At 32.3% G+C, this 23310-nt stretch overlaps 1 long non-coding RNA gene across 3 annotated transcripts in view; it reads right to left on the bottom strand.

Moving 5' to 3' along the window:
- The window catches only part of LOC104004066 (uncharacterized), a 136171-nt gene that overhangs the window by 17455 nt on the left and 95406 nt on the right, over window positions 1-23310 (bottom strand). For 2 of the 3 annotated variants that reach the window (XR_010151403.1, XR_676908.5), the window contains exon 2: window positions 11251-11485. This is a non-coding gene — a long non-coding RNA (uncharacterized LOC104004066). The remainder of the gene's footprint in view (window positions 1-11250; window positions 11486-23310) is intronic. The other variant, XR_001711592.4, reaches the window with a different exon arrangement.

Raw genomic sequence — 23310 nt, 5'->3', positions numbered from 1 at the left:
GGTTCAACAAATGCAAATCAATAAATGTAATCCCTCACATAAACAGAACCAATGACAAAAACCACATGATTATCTCAATAGATGCAGAAAAGGCCTTTGATGAAATTCAAAACCCCTTCATCCTCTCAGTAAACTAGGTATTGATGGAACGTATCTCAAAATGATAACAACTATTTATGACAAACCCACAGCCAGTTTAATACTGAGTGGGCAAAAGCTGGAAGCATTTCCCTTTGAAAATTGGAAGAAGACAAGGATGCCCTCTCTCACCACTCCTATTCAACATAGTATTGGAAGTTCTGGCCAGGGTAATCAGGCAAGAGAAAGAAATACAGGGTATTCAAATAGGAAGGGAGGGAGGAAGTCAAATTGTCTCTGTTTCCAGATGACATGATAGCATATTTAGAAAACCCCATTGTCTCATCCCCAAATCTACTTAAGCTGATAAGCAACTTCAGCAAAGTCTCAGGATACAAAATCAACGTACAAAAATCACAAGAATTCCTATAGGCCAATAATAGACAAACAGAGAGCCAAATCATGAGTGAACTCTCATTCACAGTTGCTACAAATAGAATAAAATACCTAGGTATCCTACTTACAAGGGATGTGAAGGACCTCTTCAAGGAGAACTACAAACCACTGCTCAAGGAAATAATAGAGGACACAAACAAATGCAAAAACATTTCATGCTCTTGGGTAGAAAGAATCAATATCGTGAAAATGGACATACTGCCTAAAGTAATTTATAGATTCAATGCTATCCCCATAAAGCTGCCATTGTCTTTCTTCACAGAATTAGAAAAATCTGCTTTTAATTTCATATGGAACCAAAAAGGAGCCTGCATAGCCAAGACAATCCTAAGCAAGAAGAACAAAGCTGGAGGCATCATGCTACCTGACTTCAAACTATACTACAAGGCTATAGTAACCAAAACAGCATGGTACTGGAACCAAAACAGACATATAGACCAATGGAAGAGAATGGAGGATTCAGAAATAATGTCACACATCTACAACCATTTGATCTTTGACAAACGTGACAAAAACAGGCAATCGGGAAAGGATTACTTATTTAATAAATGCTGATGGGAAAATTGGCTAGCCATACGCAGAAAACAGAAACTGGACCCCTTCCTTGCACTTTATACAAAAATTAACTCAAGATGGATTAAAGACTTAAATGTAAGACCTAAAACCATAAAAACTCTAGAAGAAAACCTAGGCAATACCAATTAGAACATAGGCATGGGCAAAGACTTCATGACTTAAAACGCCAAAAGCAATGGCAACAAAAGCCAAAATTGACAAATGGGATCTAATTAAACTAAAGAGCATATGCACAGCAAAAGAAACTATCATCAGCATAAACAGGCAACCTACAGAATGGGAGAAAATTTTTGCAATCTATCCATCTGTCAAAGAGCTAATATCCAGAATCTACAAGGACCTTAAATAATTTTACAAGAAAAAAACAAATCCATCAAAAAGTGAGCGAAGGATATGAACAGAGACTTTTCAAACGAAGACATTTATGTGGCCAATAAACATATGAAAAAAAGCTCATCATCACTGGTCATTAGAGAAATGCAAATCAAAACCACGATGAGATACTGTCTCACACCAGTTAGAATGGTGATCATTAAAAAGTCAGGAAACAACAGATGCTGGAGAGGATGTGAAGAAATAGGAACACTTTTACACTCTCAGTGGGAGTGTAAATTAGTTCAACCGTTGTTGAAGACAGTGTGGTGATTACTCAAGGATCTAGACCTAGGAATATCATTTGACCCAGCAATCCCATTACTGGGTATATACCCAAAGTATTTTAAATCATTCTACTATAAAGACACATGCACACGTATGTTTACTGCAGCACTATTCACAATAGCAAAGACTTGGAACGAACCCAAACGCCCATCAATGATAGGCTGCATAAGGAAAATGTGGCACATATACATCATAGAATACTGTCCAGCCATAAAAAAGGATGAGTTTATGTCCTTTGCAGGAACATGGATGAAGCCGGAACCTATTATTGTCAGCAAACTAACACAGGAACAGAAAATCAAACACCGTATGTTCTCACTCATAAGTGATAGTTGAACAATGAGAACACATGAACACAGGGAAGGGAACATCACACACTGGGGCCTGTCAGGGGGTGGGGAGCTAGCGGAGGGATAGCATTAGGAGAAATACCTAATGTAGATGACGGGTTGATGGGTGCAGCAAACCACCATAGCACGTGCATACCTATGTAACAAAACTGCACGTTCTGCATATGTATCCCAGAACTTAAAGTATAATAAAAAAAGTTCAAGTATTTTATATACAAGTCCTCTATCAGATAGGAGATTGGCAGATAATTTTTTTTTCAGTTAATAGCTTGTCTTTACAATGTCTTTCACAGAAAGATTGTTTTTAAATTTAGTGAACTCCAACTTATCAACAGTTTCTGCAATAGACTATGCATTTGTCATTGCATCTAAAAACTCATCAGCAAATCCAAGATTATCTAGGTTTTCTATGTTATCTTGTAGATATTTTATAATTTTGTATTTTATATTTGATCTATGATCCATTTTGAGTTTATTTATTGTTAAAGGTGTAAGTTTCATGTCTATATTCCTTTTCTTACATGAGGATGTCCGATTGTTCCAATAGCATTTGTGGAAAAGTCTATCCTTTCTCCATTGAATTGCCTTTGCTACCTTATCAAAAATCACTTGTCTATATTTGTGTGGGCCTAGTTAGGCACTTTCTATTATTAACTTATTTTTAAGTGTCCTTGAAAAACTTGTAAACACTGATTATATGTCATGAAATACAGGTACATCAACCAAGTGAATGTATAATCATATTAAAAATTTTTTAAAATTTAAAAATTATTAATTCTGTTGTTTAGGTGAAGATGACACCAAGAAAAAAAACCCTAATACCCTAATAATATATAATTTAAAGTCATTTGCTTCATATTATTAAATAATAATTATTGTGAAGATTCTAATGATCCTGAAAAAAGTCGGTAAATTTAACAGAAATTTTTAAACAACTATATTTAAATTTGAAAAACAAAACAAAACAAAAACATTGACTTGATTTCTATTGGGAACATATTAAACCTATGTATTTATTTGAAGAAAATTTATGTTGATATTATTCAGTATTATATATTTTCTTCTGAGGACCAGAGTAATTCTTTCTGATCCTATCTGTTACATGGTTTGAAACCATTTAATAAAATTATTAAGCTTTGAAAATATAATTTCAGTATTGTCATTAAACTCTTTATTCTTTTATGATATGCTTCTATGGCACATTTTCCAATAATCTGTTCTAAATTGTTTCTAGTAAACAGGAAAGTTATTGAACTGTGTATAAAAAGTTTGTATTTGTGTAATTATTTTCCATTTGTTTTTTGAGGAAATATTTCTTCACTGACCATAAGATTTTATGAGAATATTTTTTTCTGTCTTCTTATTTTCAACCCTTGAAATTGCCCGTCTACGAAAAGCATGAAATCCTCCCTGAATAAGGTTAAAGGGAGCTTATTAATTTTCAATTATACTAATGGCTTTCCATAACATTGTGGATAATTGAAGGCTGACCTGTGACTAGGCAGTGATCTGCTTATTCTTTGTGGTTTATTTTCAACCTACCTCCAAAATGGATTTGAAGTAATTTACTACACACAAGACACAGAATAAAACTATTAAAACAAACTATTTGAAACCATAATTGAGAGGGTAAAATAATTTGGTTAAAAGTTAAAAAAAAACTGTGTATGATTGGATAATATACTAGGCAACTTTAATGTTTGACTAATTGTGAAAATGATACAATGAAAAGTATTGTTTTTTGATAAATTAATCTCTTAGGATGTATTAATTAACATATAAAATGTATAGAGAATACTAAGATATGTTTCAAATGGGAATTGTTGCGTATTTATTATTCCTTGATTCACGTATATAATTTATCTCCAAATTAAACATGAGTGATTCAGAGGTATAGTTATTATGCCCTCAAGATGGTAGATTCCTTTATCCTGTTATTTTAAAGGCTCAAAAAATATGCAAATCTATGAATAATAACAAATGTGGTAGATGCAGAAACACCACTAATATCTTCTCATAGCACTAATGATAGCAAGAGAAGATACAGGTTAAATTGAAGAAGCTCTAGAGCAGTGGTGTCCAATCTTTTCGCTTTCCTGGGCCACATTGGAAGAAGAATTGTCTTGGGTCACACATAAAATACACTAATACTAATGATAGCTGATGAGCTTAACAATTTTTTTGCAAAATAATCTCATAATATTTTAAGAAAATTTATGAATTTTTGTTAGGCTGTATTCAAAGCCGTCCTGGGACGCACGCCACCCATGGGCTGCAGGTGGGACAAGTTTGCTATGGAGAATACTCAGTGATAATATCTATTTTTTTCATAGATGAAATGACTGTCAATTAAAAATAATATAGCATTTTTAATTTAAAATAATTGTTTTATTCTTTTTGAAATGCAAGCAATAATAAATATGTGTGAAATTCAAAGAAAATAATTTTAAATTATTATTTAATGTTAACAAAATATATATATTCTTGGAAACATTGTAAGAAGGAATTAAAGAAAGCATATATCCATCCTGAGCAAAAAATAAAAAAAAAATTGGAGGAATCACATTACCTGACTTCAAATTATACTGCAAATCTGTAGTAACCAAACCAGCATGGATTTCCATAAAAACAAACACATAGAGCAGTGAAACAGAATGGAGAGCCCAGAAATAAATCCACATACCTACAGTGAATCATTTTTGACAAAAGTACCAAGAACATACATTGTAGAATTGACAATCTCTTCAATAAATGGTGCTGAGAAAACTAGATATCTATATGCAGAGAACGAAACTAGATCCCTATCTCTTGCCATATACAAAAATCAAAATGGATTAAAGACTTAAATGTAAGATCTCAAACTATGAAATGACTAAAAGAAAACATCGGGGAAAATTTCCAGGACATTGGACTTCTTGGGTCCAATGTCCTGGAATTTCTGGCCAAATATTTCTTTTATCAGTACCCCACAATCACAGGCAATCAAAGGAAAAATGGACAAATGGGATTAGTTCAAGTTAAAAAGCTTCTTCACACCAAAGAAAACAATCAGCAAAGTGAAGAGACCATCTACACAATGGGAGAAAATAATTGCAAACTACCCAACTGACAAGAGATTAATAACCAGAATATATAAGGAGTCAAACAACTTGACAGGAAACAATAAAATAATCTGATTTAAAAATGGACTAAAGCTCTGACGATATTTTTCAAAAGAAGATATACAAATGGACAAGAACATATGTGAAAAATGCTCAACATCATTAATCGTCAGAGAAATACAGATCAAAGCTACAATGAGATGTCATCTCTCCCCACTTAAAATGGCTTTCAGCTAAAAGACAAACAATAATGAAAGCTGGCAAGGATGTGGATAAAGTGGAACACTTGTACACTGCTGGTGGGAATGTAAATTAGTGCAGCTACTATGGAGAACAGTATAAAAGTTCCTCAAAAACTAAATATAGAACACTATATGATCCAGCAATCCACTACTGGGTATTTATCCAAAAGAAACGATGTCAGCATATCAAAGAGATGTCTGCATTCCCATGTTTATTGCAGAAATATTCACAATAGCCAAGATTTGAAATCAATCTAAGTGTTCATCAGTGGATTAATAAAAAAAGAAAATGTGGTACATATACACAATGGAATAATATTCATCCACGTAAAAGAATGAAATCCCATCATTTGCAGCAACATAGACGGAACTGGAGGGCATTATGGTCGCTAAAAGAAGCCAGGCATAGAAAGACAAATTTCTGTTGTGAGAAATGAGAAATTTGTGAGAGCTTAAAATTAATGTATATCAATATACCTTAATTTACATAGTAATATATTTGTGACAGCTAAAAATTAAAACAATAGATTCATAGAAATAGAGAAAAGAATGATGATTACCAGAGGCTAAAAAGGGTAGTGAGTAGTGGGGAAAAATGGAAATAGCTCATGAGTGCAAAAATAGAGTTAAATAGAATGAATAAGATCTAGTATTTGATAGCACAGCGAAGTGATTATAGTCAACAATCATTTCTTGGTATACTTAAAAATAACTAAAAATCTGGAATCAAAATGTTTCCAAGACAAATAAATGATAAATGCTTGAGGTGATGGATACCCCGATTACTGTGATGTGATTATTAAACATCATATGCCTGTATAAAAACATCACATGTAGCCCATGAAAATGTGTACCCCTTCTGTACCCATAATAATTAAAAATAAAAAATGGAGAAAAAGAAATATACACTGATATTCAGAAAAAGGCATTTGTAGAATTTTTAAAATTCGTATCTACATATGTGTGTTATATAAAGTTACATATAGACAAAACATTACTTCAAAATACATATATGTTACACTATTTGCATATTATTTACTCTTAATGTATATGTTAATTAACCTAAATTTTGCGACGGTTTTTAAAGAAATCTTCCTTTCACTTTCCAAAACGTCTTTTGGAGCATTCCATTATCAGTATTCCATGTCATTCAAAATACGGTCATCTTACAGAAATAGCCAATGTCATTTAGGAATCAGTGTTGCATCTTGTAAACCCACTGAGCTATACAGAATGTGAATTTAATATTTGATGGAGAAGTTCTGAGCATGTTTGACCAATCACAATTAGTATTCCCACTCTGGCTCACTCATCTACAACTGTCTTAGGTATATTTCTCTAACAATGGATCTTCTCAAATTACCAAAGAATTTCTCATATATATATATACACACACACACACACACACACACATATATGTATATATATACACACATATGTATATATACACACACATATATGTATATATATATATATGAGAAATTCTTTGGTAATTGGAGAAGATCCATTGTTAGCGAAGTATACCTAAGACAGTTGTAGATGAATGTATATATATACACACACACATATATATATACACACACACACACACACACACCCTTCGGTCTTCCTTTATCTCTGTCTCTGTCTTTCTCTGTGACTCTCTTCTCTCTCTCTCCCTCTCTCAGACACACACGTATACACACAGACACACAGGCACACTCTCATTCGTGTTCTTTCTCTATGCCGTTATCCTGGAAGAAATATGTCCAAATCAAAGTAAAACTACAGTAAGTAAGTAATGAATGGTGGTCTTTCAGTAATAAATGCTATACCTCCTAAAAATACAAATTACCCTGCTGAAGTAAGATCTTTATCAGTAACATTCATAAATAAATGTCATTTGTTTGGGGATATATAAAAGATTGCATAGGAACATTTAAAAACTTTTTATTGTCAATGTCAACGATAGTAGACAGAAAACAACAGCAATATCCATGTCTGGAAAGTAATTGAATTGATTACTTATAAACATGTTTGATATCCAATAATAGAGATGTGGATGCCAGATATTAGATCGTGGGGACTAACAGGGAAACTCCCTTTCTAGTCTTGTACTGATTTATTTTGGATGCAAGGGATTTGGTTCTTAAATAATAATTTGAACATTCAGGAACGTAACTGCCCTTCAAGAATGTTTCAAACATATTTTGAATGTCAGAGTTGACTGGAGATACTTTCTGGTAGATCAACCAAAAAATCTGAAATTAAATCAACTAATTTAATTTCAAATAATTGAAATTAATTAATTAATTTATTTATTTATTTTTGTCACCAGGCTGGAATGCAGTGGCACAATCTCAGCTCACTGCAACCTCTGCCTCCTGGATTCAAGTGATTCTTCTGCCTCAGCCACCCGAGTAGCTGGGACTATGGGTGCACACCACCATGCCCAGCTAATTTTTGTATTTTTTTTTTATTAGAGATAGGGTTTCACCGAGTTGGCCGGGATTGTCTCGATCTCTTGATTTCGTGATCCACCTGCCTCAGCTTTCCAAAGTGCTGGGAATACAAGCGTGAGCCCCCACGCCTGTCTTAAATTTCCTAAAGAAGAAGACAACTATTGTTTGTAGGATTAGAAAATACATTGTACAATAAATATATGGTAAATAACATAATGTTATGTGGCATATAGTGCTAAAAAGCTAAAAAGTTGACAGTTGATCATAAATAAATGTCTAATAACTGACATTTCAATTAGGATAATATTTAATGTCTCAAGTATAATATAAAACTAATATATCTGACATGAGTGTTTCTGCTTATTATAGAAGTTTACAAACTCTTACCAAATTAATGCATATTAGCATACAAGCACAATTTTGCTTACAAATTAATGGAAAATATCATTTACCATAAATATCACTCCTTGTCCACTATATTTAGAGTTTAAAATGCATGTTGAGGTCTATGATTATACAAGCTTGCAAAGAATGAACAATTATTTATCTTTCATAATACGTGCTTAAAATATCTTGTTAGATTTATGTTTCTATCATAGTATTTCTGCTATTAATAATGGTAAAATAGTGCCAGATGACATGACTCATGTCTATAATCTCAGTGCTTTGGGAGGCTAAGTCAGGAGGATCACTTAAAGCCAGGAGTGCGAGATCAGCTTGGTTAACTAAGCAAACCCCTCACATTGTTTTTGTTAATTAGCTAGACATAGTGGCACACACCAGTAGTCCCAGCTCCTTGAGAGGCTGAGATGGGAGGATAGCTTGAGGTCAGAATTTGGAGGTCATAGTAAGCTATAATCTAAACACTGAACTCCAGCCTGGGTGACAGAGTGAGACCCTGTCTTTAAAAAAATAATGATAAAAGTATAAAATAAAATTTAAACATTGACATTCAATAATTATATATTTTGGTATATAATATAGGGTCAATTATATATTTTGGTATATAATATAGGGTAAAATGCCATTATATATAATGGCATATAACATAGGGTCAAAGGGTCAGAAACATTTGGGTTTAGAAGCAAATATGGTCAGTAGATTGACATTTTGGGTCCCACACTTTGCTTTAGCATTAGGAATTAATATTCTTTCAATCTGGTTTACATGTCCCTATTTGTCTAAAATTCTAATATCCCCTACTATCTTACATTTGGCCATATTTCACTTATTTCACATATTTCCTCATAGGCATTTGATTTCCCTAAAACACATTGTTTTTAATGATCTCTCACTATCATCTGCTTTGAATTCCCACCTCATCTTTCATGGAGGTAGAAGGTACATAATATCATGAGCCAAATTGCATTAGATAATAATCCTTGGTGGATAATTCAGTCACTCACATAAAATAATGTTTATTTTTAAATTTAAGAAGATAATATTAGAAAAATTAATGGAGTAACATTATAGAAGTTCACTTAACTTTAATGTACTCCAAATAAGCTCAGTTGATAGAATTGTCTCGTCAAACTCATCAATCTGTTGTCTTTCTTCTTCTAGCCCCAGAAACTATAAGTTCTTCTTACTTTATTAAAACAGTATTAAAAGTAATCTCTTTGTCTCTCTAAGCTCAATTATCCCATTCTCATGGAACTGTAATATTCATAAAACAATCAAGATATTTTGTCCCTAAAAATGACTATTTACATGAAAACTTTTAAATATGTACAATTGTGTGTCAATTATAAACAAAATGTTTAAAAGTATTCTAAATCAAAGTGCTCACTGCAATATTATCGATGGTACTAAGAGTTAAATGTGATTAAAATGACTTATAAAATCATTTTATATAATTACTACTTTTCAGCCACTAACATAGCAACTATGAAAACTACAGAAATATCAAAATCTTAGTATTTAAAAAATATGTATAAAAATCAGGCACATGAAAAATTTTGTATAGGTAATTGTAATGGTAGAGTAAAGCAGAGTTAACTTTTAATCACATTGAGAATAAGATAATACACAGAGTTGTGAAATTATTGGTACTTATTAAACAGGATCTGTTGGACTTAAAGATAATGAGGTTCTTTATTTTACAACTATTTATTATAACTGAATTTTAGATTCAGAGGAAGACTTTTATGATACATATTAATAATAGTTGTACATAAGGGGTACATGTGATATTTTGATACATGCATACAATGTGTAATAATCAAATCAGGGTAATTGGAATATCTACCACTTCAAACATTCATCTTTTCTTTATGTTGAGAATATTCCAATACTTTTCTTCTGCCTATCTGGAAGTATACAATACATTATTGTTAATTATTGTCTTTCTACTGTACTTTTAAACACTATATCATATTCCTCCAATCTAACTTTATTTTTATACCCATTAACCAACCTCTCTCCAACCCCTATCTCTCCTGTCTTTCTCGGTCTCTGGTGACCATGAATCAACTCTCTACTTCCATGAGATCCAGTTTTTTGGCTCCCATATATGAGTGAGAACATGTAGTATTTGTCTTTCTGTGCCTGGCTTATTTCACTTAACATAATGATCTCCAGTTCCAACCATATTGCTGCAAGTGACTGGATTTTATTATTTTGTCTGGCTTCATTGTTTATATATAACACATTTTCTTTATTCATGCAACCATTGATTGCCACTTAGGATGATTCCATATATTGACAACTGTGAATGTTACTGCAGTGAACATGAGAATGCAGATAGCTCTTCAATATACCAATTTCTTTTCTTTTGGCTCTATAACCAGCAATGGGATTACTGAATCCTATGATCATTCCATTTTTAGCTTTTTGAGAAAACTCCACACTGTTTTCCATAATGGCTTTACTACTATACATTCCAACCAATAGAGTATAAGTGCTCTCTTTTCTCTGCCTCTTTCTCAGAAGCTTGTGATTTTTTTTGTCTTTTTCATTGAAGGCATTTTAACTGGAGTGAGATATCTCCTTATGGTTTTGATTTGCATTTTTCTGATGATTAGTAATGTTGAGCATTCTTTCATATACCTACTGACCATTTTATGTCTTTTTTTGAGAAATATTTGTTTAGATCTTTGACCCATTTTAAAATTGGATTATTTGTTTCTTTGTTTTGTTTTGTTTTTGGTGTTTTTTTTTTTTTGTGGTTGTTGAGTCCCTTATATTCTTAATCCTTTGCAGGGTGGATAGTTTGCAAATATTTTCTCCCATTCTTTAGGTTGTCACTTCACTATCTTGAGTACTCCCTTTGCTGTGTAGATTTTTAGCTTTATGTAATCCTGTCTGTCTTTCTTGGCTTTTGTTGCCTCTGCTTCTGAAATCTTACCCAAGAAGTCTTTGCACAGACCAGTATCCTGAATTGTTACCTCAGTGTTGCCGTTGTTTCTTTTAAAGTAGTTTCTTAGTTTCAGGCCTTAGATTTAAGTCTTTAATGCATTTTGATTGTTCCATGTGGTGAGAGCTTTATTCTTCTGGATATGGATATTCAGGTTTCCCAGCATCATTTTTGAGAAGACTGTGCTTTCCCCAGTGTATGCCCTTGGAGCCTGGCTTCTTTTCCTCTTGTAAATTGTGTAGCGTTCAAAGAAAAAAAAAATATTTATTCATTAAAATAAGGAAATGATTAGAAATAGCGTTTTTGTCAATAATAACTAGATAACACGGGCAATAGTAAGAATATGTGATTTTAAAAACATCGTTGTTGTAGCTGCAGTAAATGACTCTAACATGCAGAATCCAAAACCACCACTGACCATCATATTAGCCTATAAAATAGGATATTAAATTTTCCTTTTAAATTTCCTTTTATTTTCCCTCCATTTGTAAAGAGTTGTTATTTTTAAGTATAAGACATACAACTTTTATTAATTTGATCACCAGGAATTTTTAAAGAACAGGACACTTCTGTTACTGCTTTAAATTACTTGTTATTCCTGCTAAGAATAAAAAGATAGGCTGGGCGCCGTGGCTTAAGCCTGTAATTCCAGCACTTTGGGAGGCCGAGGCGGGAGGATCACAAGGTCAGGAGATACAGATCACCCTGACTAACACGGTGAAACCCCGTCTCTACTAAAAATACAAAAAATTAGCTGGGCGTGGCGGCGTGTGCCTGTAGTCCCAGCTACTCCGGAGGCGGAGGCAGGAGAATGGCGTCAACCCGGGAAAGGGAGCTTGCAGTGAGCCGAGGTCGCGCCACTGCACTCCAGCCTGGGCGACAGAGCGAGACTCTGTCTCAAAATAAATAAATAAATAAATAAGTAAATAGATTAAAATGTGTTATCAAATAAATATAGTTTGAATATTCTATATTTTAATACCTTTGTGAGTTTAATATAAAACATTACAAATTGTTTAATTCTGCTAACCTTATAGACAAAATCTGAAAACAGTTTATGTTAATTTTAATTTAATACAGATACTAAAGTTTACTATCACTCATACAGAACACTTTTATGTACTGATAAAATTGATAGCTGGATGTATATATGGTTTTTTAGTCATGTTACTGAATTAAAATTTACATATAGCAGAATAAATCATTAATTCCATCTAGTTCTCTGGATTTTGACAAATGCTTTGTGGAAAAACGATCATGATATATCTTTCCAATACCACAAAAAGTTCCCCAATGCCCCTTTGTGTTACATCACTTCCCTGAGCCTGTGTACCAACAGCAATTGATACATTTCTTGCCTCAATAATTTTGCCTATACTAGCATGTTTTATAAATGGATTATTATAGTATGTAGTCTTTCGAGTCTGGCTTCTCTCATTTAATGCGCTTGAGATTCATTTCTGCTGCTGAATGTATCAAAAGTTTAACCATTATTTTTATTGGTCAATAGCATTCTAGTATATGTGACTGTATCACAGTTCCTTCATCCATTAAAAGTTAAAGACATTTGTATATATTTATGGAGTACAATGTTTTGTTTCAATGCTTGTATACATAGGGCAATTATCATATTCATCACCTTAAACATATATCATTTATTTGTGATGACAACACACAAGATCTTATCTTTTAGCTATCTTGAAATAGACACTAAATTGCTATTTGCTATGGTCATACTACTGTGTGATAGAATACCAGGACTTATTCTTCCTGTCTTATGAAAGCTTTTGATCTACTGATCAACCTTTTTAGGTTCCTCCCGCCCCAAACAGCCTCTGGTAACCAATATCTACTCCCTACTTCTCTGAAATCAACTCTTTAAGATTCCATGTAAGTACGAACATGCAGTGTTACGTGCAATTGTTGTGTGCCAATTATATAAACAATTGTTTTTAAAAGAAAGGAACACACCTCACCAAAGATGAAGGCCACTTAACTAACCAGCCACTGATTCTTAAGGGAATTCTTACTTAATTTCCGGTCCCTCCCCCACTACCTAGAAATAACTGTCTCTGGGGGAATCTCTTAGAACTACACTTCCGGAGATGATTCAAAATATCCTTACACCTTCTATCTGCCCTTCTAGTTGGTGAGATAGAATTGGCAGATCTGGTGCTAAAGTCTCTCAGAGACTATTTTAAAAAGAAAATATATATTTAAAAAATTTGCAATATTATAATCCTAATATACTTAATGTTAATATTTTGATATGCTTCCTTTTTCTTTATATAGCTGTAATAATTGTGAAACATCTTTATTCCAGCTTTTTTCAGTATATAAATATATATATATATATACATGTATATGTATGTACACATATACTTACTCATTACCACAGTATTCCCATCTATCACAATTGGTCATGTGATATTTTATTGACTAAAATAATTTTCTTAACCATTCCTCCATTGTTGAACATTTGTATATTTTTAAATAATAAACTATACTTTATAGTATACAATTCTCCATATTTTGCATGTTACTTTGCATAGATTTATAGAACTGAATTATTTGGTCCCCAAAGTATTCCGATGGACTTATGTTTCCAAAGTGGGTTCTATGACCATTTAGATCTAGTTCTCCATTTTAAAAAAACATGGCCCCTGGTCAAGTGAGGTTGGATATTACTGTGAATTATACACAACTCTTGCAGATTTATCAGCACAGTAGCTGATTAAAGATGGAAGAATTTTATGAAAATATATTTAATATTGTTTTAAAAAGACATTTAGATATTTTCCATTTTATATTTAAACCACTATACATTTGCATTCAGATTTTTATGTGGACACATATTTTCATTTTTCTTGGGCAAATAGCAAGACAGAATGTTGGGTTGTATGATCAGAATAAATTAGATTTTATAAGAAACTCCCCAACTTTGGTGCCATTTTATATTTGCCTTCACACTTACTCTACATCTTTTCCAGTATTTAATTATCCAGGTTAAAACTGCATCTGTCCAATTTTAATATTGGTTTATAGTTCTTTAAATATCTACATATAAGTCCTTTGTTTTTCATATTTCCTTTCATGTCTTTAGTGGTTTTAACATTTTTAAACAATTCAATGAGGTCATTAATTAATATTTCATAATATTAGACATCAGGATATTTAAAAACTGAACCTAAAATTGCCCTAATTTATTTATGTATGATCTAATTATAATTAATTTTACTTTATTTACATATTTATTTATCCACATAAACCTACTTAACATCTTCAACATTTGCTTCATAAGAATCAGAATTCTTTACAATGCTTGGCCCTAACAACAAGGCTCAGTAAATAAAATTTTAATCCATGCAGTTGTTCAATTAAAACCACTTGGGTCTCATTCTTTACATATTGTGTTTTCTTCATAACACACATCCAGCTCATCACCAAGTCCTGTGAATTAGAACTACACAATCTGTTTGAATTCCTTGCATTTCCTTCATTCTCTGCTGTCACCTTCATAATCCAACTTCCTCTAACTCTTCTCCAAAATTATTGATAAATTTATTTCTCTTTCCCTTACATTTTTGTTTGTTTCTAACTAATTTTTCAGGCAGAATCATGAATAGTATTTCTCAAATGTTAATAGAGCATCCATTGGATTTAGAATTCACTCTAAAGTCTTTCTTTACCTACTAGTTCAACCTCAAGTTACGTATAATCTTTTTTATTCACTCAACTATAGCTCCACGGCATTGCCAGTTCTTTTAAAAGCTCAGTTTTTTTCCATTGCAATTGTACTGCATGTTGTTATCCCTCATTTGAAGCTTTGGCTTCCATTTTTATCCTGCAAACTCTTACTCTTCCATCAATAAGCAGGTGAGTTTTCTCTTCCTCACCCGAAACCCAATAACCTTCATAACTAAAATTATGATAACTTTTGTATTCTAATATTGCCTTGGCATATCTTGCTTACCACAGCTTTACATACCATTTTGAGGTCCCTTTTAATATTTGCTCCTAAAATACTTGCATAGTAACTTAAAATATGTGTTCAGAAATGTGTTATAAGAAAATAAGATGCATCAACCACAAGAAACATTTTAGATTAAAAAAATGAAGTTATTTCCCTCTACATCTTTTACAGCAAACTTAATTTCTTATTAGAAGAAAACTAAAATAATTTACATGCTAAAAACTTTAAAAATGGAAACACATGCACACAAACACACTATATATATAATATATGTACATATATACACATATATATGTGTATATATATATATAAAAAAAAATATATATATATATATATATATATATATATATATATATATCCTCCCTGGGTACCAGTTTTTATCAGTCACACAAATCTACAACATATTTTATCAATCACATAAATCAGGTAAGACTACTTTATACTCTTACTGTGTGCAGGTAATTTCATAATAGCCAAGGGGGTAAATATTTTAATTAACTTGTGCTCATTCTGTTGGATTTACTACAGAACAGTAGTAAAATTTTATGTTTTCTCCACAAACTGTGGTGGCCTTTACATAATTTTCTTTTGGAAGAAAATGTAGAACAGATAAAAGATATGAAAGGATCATTACCATATGTTAACAGTTTTAGGGCAGACCACTGCTGTCTGAATGTAACCTGTATCATCCATCCAGTGCTTGTAACTATTAATTCAGAGGGACAAAAATAGTTTAAATCTACTTCATTTCTGAAAGCAGTTGGATTTTTTATGAAAACAGTGGTAGATTTCTATTAAATATGCACTATATAGAAATTCTTATTATTCTCTATACAATATATATATAATATATAATATATAATATACTTTAATTAGCTTCATCTATCTTTGAATAGAAAATATTCAGGTAAAGTAGCACTGGTTAAACAACCTTTAATAAATGCTTGTAGAAATCTTTGAAATAAATTGTATTGAATTAACTAAAACACACACATATTTGAGTTTAATATCTCTAATTTCCATATACTCATCTTTAAGAAGAGATGAGACACCACAAAAGGACAAAAGGTCTTCCCCTTGGCCTGTTTCTGTCTGTCCTTTCTTCCTGGCTTTTGCTTTCGTACCTCCTTATTTCACTGGTTCTGAGGCTCTAAACATCTGCCCTTAGGACCTTCTTATGTTTTTTTTTCCTTTATCCTGCTGGGCACTTATTCTCATTTACCCTACTTTCACTCTGTACTTTCTTTTGGACATCATTTGGTAAATGGCTAGCCACCTATTTAGGCTGGCATGGGACAAACATCAGGTATCCCATTCTTTCTGGAAGGGCCTGGAAAAGATTCCAAACATAAAGAGACATCAAGCTATTACATAGTGTGTTATCATTATACCTCTTACTGATGTCAAAAACTGTAAGAAGTATCTGTATTCTATTTTAAAGAACAGCTCCACTGATAGCTCAGTGTAAGTACAAAAATGATAAGATGATATTTCCCTTCTCTTTTGCCAGAGAGATATAACTGATCTCTAATCTACAGTACATGAAAAGAAAAACTGGAATTTTCTCAGATACTCTCATCAACATCTGCCGCTCCTCATTTATGTTTAACAAAAAGCAACTTGAAGCCTGAAACATCTTTTCTTCCTAGGCAACTCACAATATATTACAAGTGTAAGCTATGAAATAATTTCTCAACACATGAGGATATTGTGATCTGAATGATATAAATTATTTTATATAGTGAATAATAATACAAATAATGAAAATCTATATTTTTACATTGTATATATTTAACAGGAATTCATGAAAGTAAACAACACTCAGCAATTACAGAATATCTGAGCATTAACATGTGGCCATTTCATTCATGATAAAGAGTGAGCCAAGGAAGAATAACATTGTAAACAGAAGGGGCAGGGAAAGTCAGACTAAAAAATCTTGTTGCTGAAAGTAACTTCCTGTCTTTTCAAACTGCTTTTATAGTCAAGGAACCTGTGGCCTAGATTATTACATAATTTACCTCAATAGAAAATGTATTAACAGAGTCAAGATATTTCCGATAAAACAAGAGCAGTTAACAGAAGCAGTGTAAAAGTTACGAACACTATTCTGCTTTTTCCCATTAGGAGACATCTGCATTAGAATAATTCTGTTTTACAATAAAGGCAAATAGCTGTCCATAGATTTCTGCTAAAGAGAAAATGTTGACTTTTCTCTCTGAAAATATTTATTATTCTCTATGACCATTAACATACTGGTCATAGAGACAAATACATTTAGAAAGGATAGCATCGTAGAGAATGAGTCTAAACTTTTGACTTTTGAAAAAGAAGGTCTATTTCTAAAGCCAAAGAACACAAGATGTTTTAGCAAATCATAATTAAGCTAAAATGCTTTAAACAGTATTGAACACAAGTTATGTCTCTGTATATATTACTATATACAATGTTTCTAAGTTTTTATTGTCAGGTTTATGTAACAAATATCATAACATCATATAGAATTTTGCGGCTATACATTTCATTATTTGATTATCCTTTTAGTATTTTTTAAATCTTGGTGTTCCATCAGTGGCACAGTGTTTTATGCCTCCATGAGGACAATGAATCTTGGTAGAGACTTTGTCAGAGAAAAACTTACCTCACCAGGTTATCCCATGTGTTGTCAAGATTGACCCCAAAAGTGTGACAAAACATATATAGAGTGTTTGTACTGTGAATGTTACAGATACCAGGACGAAATCATTTTTGTCTTCCCGAACAAAATAGAATATGTAAAGCCCTGAAGGTGAGGAGACTCATGCTTATGTGTTTGAGATAAGAACTATTTCTAAGGACTCATGCTTATGTGTTTGAGATAAGAACTGTTTCTAAAATCCCTTTTATGTCCTTCACATGTCTCCTGCATTGATAAAGGTTATCACTTAGGCAATCTTTAGGACTTCTGTCATTCAGGTAAGATGTTCTCAGAAAAACAATTGCCCAGTAACAGCATCTCCACCAATGAACTGATAACATCTCTGACTTTGAACCTCTGAGACCAATGAAATCTATTTCTAAGGAACTTACATAAATCTCTTTTTGCTAGTAAAAGTGCCTCTTACCCTTCCATCACTGAGTGCACTGTGGATTTTATCATTCCATGCATTCCAGATTATAATCCTCATTTCTTATTCTCAAATAAAACCAATATATTTAGAGACAATTTTCTCTATTGTATTTTTTTAGGTTGATAGTATTTTCATATCTACTTTTCAGCACTTCTCCTTATAACGCTGTAGCTTCTGAGAAGATACTTGAGAAAGTATCTAGTGATCTCAGTACTTCTCCTCTTAGAAATATGAATCCAGAGTTGTGGATGGGTTGGGGAAGGGTGGAGAAGAGTCTAGCGAGGACGCAGTTTAGAGACCGAAATCAAGATTTTATTCCCAATTAGCTGACTCCCCAAAACAAGGAGAGACATGTCTGAACCTAGGTACATGAAAGTAAATTGAAGGGAGAAACAATGGTTAATTAAATCTGCAAAAAAGGAAACAAACAAAAATCTAGACAAAAACTCTCTAACAGATCAAAATAATGGTAAACCAAGACTAGGGAAACTAAGAATTAGAAGTTGCTCATTTATGTATAATGTTTTCAGAAAAAAAATGAACAAGTATTTCCACAAATATTTAAGTACACAAATGCACTGTGAACCATTCAGGAATATGTTCATGGTTGTGGTGTTCGAGGTTTGCTTTGGAAGTCTCCCTTGTAGAGTCATTACTCTGGAGCCTATTGACTGGGGTGGGATGGCAAGAGAACAAAGTTTGCATTTCTTACTTAAGGGTTCCTCCAGGCATGCGATCCTTCAGTACTACAGTTTTGAACTTCTCTCCATGTATTTTCTGATCTCTTTTTTCATTTTGTGTGAAACTAAGAGCTTAGAAATGATTATTTCAAGTCATCTCAAATAAATGCCTTAAATTCTTATGATTCACCTTAAAATTTAATAGCAATAATGTAACAACTCTTATTAAAAACTTAATATTAAATAATAATGGATATCTAGTATTATCTGAGTTTTTCCAGAATGCTTTAATCTATTAAACCAGGAAAAAGTATATGTGCCTCTTACCCATCTGATAAGAGCTAAGTGAAATTATTGTTTTAATTTATTTTAATTTGTATTTGTATCACTACTTTTTAAAATGCTTATATAGAAAAAATACACATAAAGTCACTATAGCACAGCTTTAAATTGAAAAAAATAACTTGATGAGATTATAACACATTGTATGCCTGTATCAAAATATCTCACATAATCCATAAATATGTATGCCTACTATGTACCCACAAAAATGAAAAATAAAATAAAACATTTTTAAAAGAAAAATGAAGATATATGCCCCAATTATTTCACAAATAATCATATTTCTAAGATTCTAATCCCTTGTTGTATATGTCCTATCTAATCTTCTCTCTTAGATTGTGAATGCAACTTGTGAATATGATGTGATTATATGACCTTGTATTATAACAGGATTTTTAAAAAAAATTAATCGTTTTTAAAATACATGGAAAGATTAATTGTTCTTTAAATACATTGAGGGAATTTTAAAGATGTGATCAAGGCCCCTAATCAGTTGAGTTTTAGTTACTCAAAATATAGATGCTCTCTTTTTATGATGGCTACGTCCTGATAAACCCATCAGAAGTTGAAAATATAAGTCAAAAGTGCATTTTCTACTTAACAATATTTGCAACTTATGATGGGTTTCTCCAGACATAACCCCACTGTAAGTAGTGGAGCATATTAAATGCATATCTGTTTTGCACCACAGTAAAGTCAAAAAAGCCTTAAGTTGAACCATCATAAGTCACGGACTGTCTGCAGTAATTAACATGAGTAGACCTGAAATAACTTAAAATAAGGCAGATTCAATTGAAGTGAAAAATATTCTCTTGCTGCCCTTATGGAAAAAACCTACTATGTTGTAGAACATGTCATGGGGCAGACTTTGGCAGGCAGTCTCTAGGAGCTGAAATGCTCCCAATTGATAAGACAGGAAGAAAAACAAAGTTCTCAGTTCTACAACTGCAAGCAACTGAATTATGCCAATAACTGATAAACTTAGAATTGGGCTATGAATCTTAGATGCGATGTCAGCCCCCATTTACTCTTGGTTCACACCCTGTGAGGTCCCAATCAGAGAACCTACCTGTGCTGTCCCCAAACTCCTGACCTAGAGCAACCCTGAGAAAATAATGAAGGCTGCATTAACTGGCAAATTTGTGATTATTTACTATTCAGGAATACAAAATGAATAAAGTTGTGATAGGCAGAATTCTAAAATGATTCAAATCCCACTCTCTGATATATACACCCCATAATATGTCTCCTTTTGAGGGTGAATGGAACCTGTGAATAGATGGAGACCACCTTTGTGACAACGTGGCAAGCATGAAGGGAATTTCCAGATGAGAATAAGTTCCTAAATGTGTTGTTTTTGAATTACACAAAAGGAGAATTATGCCAGATGGGCCTGAGTTAATCAAATGACACTCTAAAAAGAGAGACACGTTCAGACACAAAAAGTATTTTTCGACTGTAAGCAGCCCTGTTGTGAGAGAGTGTGTGAGAAAGTCGTGTGTTCAGGTGTGGGAGCTGAGAACAGTCCCTGCTGACAGCCAGCAAAACAAAATGAATTAAATTCTGTTAACAACCATATGAACTTGGAAGAGGAGCCTGATCTTCGCCAAAGAATATTGTTGAGCACACATCTTGATTGCCGCCTATGAGATCGTAAGACGATTCAGTTAAATCATGCCCAAGTTACCATGTGTCATTTGTTATGCAAAAATAGAAAAGGAATGTGTATGTTGAGATTAAAATTAAGATAAATGAGAAAATAAAATATTATATCTGGATTACACTATTCTGAATGTTTATCTACACAGTTAAAATAATCTGGCTATATTGTCCATATAGCTTCCAACTTTGTTCATATAAGCAAAAAGGATTTATAAGAACTACTGAATTCAGAAAAATCATTTTTTCTCAAACTACTTGAAAAGTATATGATTAGTTATTCTTGCATACAGCAGTTCAAATGATTATTTCCTGAATAATATTTGTCCTCATTACAAATATCTTTTTGGCTGAAGATGTTAACCATATCCTGCATGATTCCAAATTTTAATATTTAATGCTACCTCCTTTTTTCCTCATTCTCTACTGCTAAAACTCTTTCTACATTATCTGTGAACATAAATTTGCTAGTTACAAGAGCATATTTGTGGCTTATAAAATCACTTTGAGATTTGAGAAATATCTGTGTAACCACATTTAAATTATTCAGCAGTAAAATTCATGCTCTATTCACAGAATCTTCAGTTTCCAGATTGCCTTTTTGATTGGCATGACTCAGATATGACTAAGCTGAAAGCTTCATATCTAGCAAGAGTTTTATTCATTTTGAAGAAAATTATCAAACCAAATAACAATGCACAATAGTCATCTCCTATCAAATACAATTATCTTAAATATATGCATTTTTAAATCGTGAAGAAATGGTCTAGAAAATTCGTAGAGAGAAGTTTCTTATCTTCATTTACAATGTATATGTAAGGGGTCAATTTGAATAGCCAATCAAGGTATGGATACATATGTTTGTACATATGAAATTGTTGAAATTCACAAAAGTACATCTATTAATAAACACATACATATCTATGTATGTAATTATTATGTTACTTATCAAACCTTTCTTAGTTCAGCATCCATGATAATTTATAAGTACACTGTTACTTCTTTTTTACTAGCTATCAATTAGCTCCTATCCAATTTTTCTTTTATATCTATACATCAATCCATCTATCCACACTGTTTCTCAGCATAGAATCATAAATTCTGATTTTATTTAAGGAGATAAGTAATATAATCCAAGATAAACAGAGCCAATTCTCCTACTGTTGTTCACTGAAGCTGTTAGTTTTCCCAGTCCTCATTCCAGTCTGGCATTATGCATTTTATGTAGATTGTCAAGGCTTTTTATTCTCTTGTAATTTGTAGCAATGTCTTACACTATCTGTATCTTTCTTTCTTTTTTTTTTTTATTATACTTTAAGTTCTAGGGTACATGTGCACCATGTGCAGGTTTGTTACATATGCATACATTGCCATGTTGGTGTGCTGCACCCATTAATTCGTCATTTACATTAGGTATATCTCCCGCTATTTATCTGTATCTTTCTTAATTGAAATTTTGGAAGAGTAGAAACCAGTTATTTTGTAGAATGCCTCTCTAGTTGGAATTACATACAGATTCTTCTTAATTAGATTCAGGTGATGAGATTTTCAAAAATGTCAATAAACTGATTTATCCTTCACAGTATATCCTGTTTGGAAGTATGTGATGTTGACTTACCCTAATAATAGTAATGTTAGTTTTGATGAATTGTTAAGGTAGTGACAACAAGTTTTCTACCCTGATAAGTCACTGCCTTTCAATTTATAATTAATAAGTAATGTGTAGGGGATACTTTGTGTCTATGTAATATTTCGTTAATTTTCAAACTTTAACCCATTGGATTTATTATCCATTATAATTTTTAATACATTATCCTTATTTTTTCTTTATTTACTAATAGCCATTTTGCTTTTATCTTATTTATTTATTATTTCATTAATCAGTATATACATATATGTGTACTTTAAAATGATGAATTCTTCTTTTATTCAAAGAGTTACAATCTATTACTACCTTATTCATTTTTATACTCAAACTGTCACAGATTTACCAATGAAAGCACTTCCTAGTTGACTTCCCTGTCCTTTTGACATGTTTTACGATTCTTTGAGGCCTTACTTACTTTCTTTCTAAAACAATGTTTTAGGTTCATTTTGTAATTTTTCTAACCTATCCACGAAATATCACACAGCAATATTTGTTTCTTTTCTCTTTTTCTTTTTCTTTTTTTTTTTTTTTGAGACAGAGTTTCCCTCTTCTTGCCCAGGCTGTAGTGCAATGGCATGATCTCAGCTCACTGCAACCTCCGCCTCCTGGGTTCAAGAGATTCTCCTGCCTCAGCCTCTC

The sequence above is a fragment of the Pan troglodytes genome, chromosome 1 (genome assembly GCF_028858775.2).
Source record: "Pan troglodytes isolate AG18354 chromosome 1, NHGRI_mPanTro3-v2.0_pri, whole genome shotgun sequence".
NCBI lineage: Eukaryota > Metazoa > Chordata > Mammalia > Primates > Hominidae > Pan > Pan troglodytes.
Note: the sequence above shows the minus strand (reverse complement) of the source record. Positions and strands in the feature narration are given on the sequence as shown.